This window comes from Notothenia rossii (assembly GCF_949606895.1).
Source record: "Notothenia rossii genome assembly, chromosome: 3".
NCBI classification, from domain to species: Eukaryota; Metazoa; Chordata; class Actinopteri; order Perciformes; family Nototheniidae; genus Notothenia; species Notothenia rossii.
In genome coordinates this window covers 4,949,415-4,951,914 of record NC_136901.1, presented here as the reverse complement: position 1 = coordinate 4,951,914, position 2,500 = coordinate 4,949,415, and the positions used below count along the sequence as shown (strand labels likewise).

Here is a 2,500-nt window from a genome sequence, read left to right as displayed (position 1 = left end):
CAGTGGGTTAATTCACGCTCTGTAAATAATTGTGTACACAGTGAGTTCGCTTCAACACACTGGATTTCACACGTATTCAAAACTTCCAGCTTTGGTCCATTTGAATCAGAAATACACAGAATCAGAGAATGATGAAACCAACTTATTATAGACGCAGTCCAGTTAGGTAACAACTAATCACAAAGGTAACACTACCAACATTTGTTTAATTTGTATTTTACTAAATGTGGCTTTTTGCACCTTTTAGATTTCTCGTAATTCTCTAAAGGTAGCATAAGATTAGGTCTCTCACATATTTAAACAAAACATTTCAGAAAACTTGACATACGAAAACAACGGACTTAATGTTAGTTTGCATATTGGGAAGTTTTATGGTGATATATTTATACTATAGTGAAAATAAATTACCCTATACACCTGTAGTCAAAGTCACTCAAAGTCAACTTTATTGTCAATCTTTCGAAATACCGTTTCCCACAATCCCGAATACAAATATATATAAAAATGTGTATAAAATATGTTTATCTTATATATACACAATCTACAGACACATTAAGATAAAAACACAACAATCAATATATACAAAATAACAGTCACTTCAATATCTGTAGTGTGTCCCATTAACTTTCTGAATGAGCATAATTCCTACAGTGGTCTTTGCCACTAAACATCATATCCATAACAGTGGAGCTGGATAATAACTGGACTACAGGTGAACTCTTCATTATCAGTGAATGTTAGCCCAGTGTAAGTGGCTGGAGATGCAGAGGAGCCGCAGCTGTGTCTCCTCACCAGCTGCAGACTCTGTGCAGAAAGAGCCACCAGGTGTCGGGGATTTCACGCTCCTTCCCTCCTCCACTGGTTCCCACTGCAGCCTGCTGAACCGTCACAGGCTGGGATTAACACCGGCTGCTCCTCCAGCGCCACGGGCCTCAGCGCAGACACTTCACCGTCGACTGCCTCCTCGCACAGGACAGAACAAAGTACGTTTGGATCTGTGTTAGGAAAATATCACTCGTCACCGGCTTGAGCTTCAATATCAGGATCCATGTATTTATTATCTTTGTAAGAATGAAAGTAGTCCCCACATACAGAGCATTTGGTACAACTAGTTCCTGAACAGTGTCCTTCACATGCTACTACTACAATTACTTATACAACCACTACTACTACTGCTACTACTACTCCTACTGCTACTACAACGACTATTACTACTACAACTACTACTACTGCTACTACTGCTACTACTACTACTGCTACTACTGCTACTAATACTACTACTACTACTACTACTACTACTACAACTACTACTACTACTACTACAACGACTATTACTACTAATGTTAGAAAAATCTCCCTGGTCCCCGTCTTGAGCTTGAATCTCAGGATCCATGTATCTGTGATCCTCTCCAGAATGGAAGGAGTCATCACATACAGAGCATAAACTAGTTCCTGAACAGTGTCCTTCACATGCTGATATCCAAGAGAGGGAGTTCCACAGTCACAAGATGGAGGAATAGAAAGCAGTATTCAATGTTTACTTCAGATTAGCCATGTATTGATTATCCTCTCAAGAATGGAAGTAGTCAAAACAAAAAAAGAAGAATTTGTTGGTATTTTTCTCAAAAATTCAGACTTTCTCAAAATCTAAAAACTTGGACATTCTCATCAAAATTCTAACTTTTTCATCAAAATTCAGACTTTTTCTCAAAAATCTCACAATTCTGACTGTTTCTAAAAATTCTGAATTTTTCACAAAATTCTGACTTCACCAAATTCTCAAAAATCGAACTTTTTCACAAAATTCCAACTTTTGCTCAAAAATCGCAAAATTCTGACTTTTTCTCAAAATTCTTACTCTTTCACAGTCCCAAGATGGAGGAATAGAAAGCAGTATTCAATGTTTACTTCAGATTAGCTCCACGTCAGAAATGATCAGGCTTGTCATATGTCTCTCTCCATAGAGGCTGAATCATCATGTTAATCACATAGCTATCATATGCCTCAAACAGTCCTGATGCTCTACTAGGTAATCACACATCCTGTCATGTTCACAGCTACAGTTGGGATACCATGTGTACTCTCATACTGGAAGAGGACATTCACTATTTTCCCAACAATCTGTTTTCAAGTTTACTTTGAGTCACTTTGGTCACTGCTGTCAAGTCATAGGAACATCTTCCAAAACCATTTAATGTAAAAAGTCAAGGTATGAAATGATTGATTATGATGTAGCACTGCCCTAAAGCGTATCATCTATTGTACTCTACAAAGGGACATTATTTACACAATCAACATCCAGCTGCATTCAAAGAGACTTTAAACTAGCGATTGAGACAATAAACTCATCAGGAAAATGTGAAGTGAAGATTCGGCTAATCTTTTTTTGTAGGCTTATACACTTATACAATCTGTCTTCTTTATGCAACCAGTGGAATCGCCACTTTGTTGGACTTCAGAGAACAGCTTTTATTAAGTCTTAAATTGAACAGAAATTAGA

The 2,500-nt window shown here is 37.4% G+C and overlaps 1 protein-coding gene across 3 annotated transcripts in view; it reads right to left on the bottom strand.

Annotated features, from left to right (window-relative positions):
• Window positions 1-2,500, bottom strand: part of LOC307033996 (uncharacterized protein) — a 35,925-nt gene that overhangs the window by 11,756 nt on the left and 21,669 nt on the right. The gene's annotated exons all lie outside the window — the stretch shown is intronic.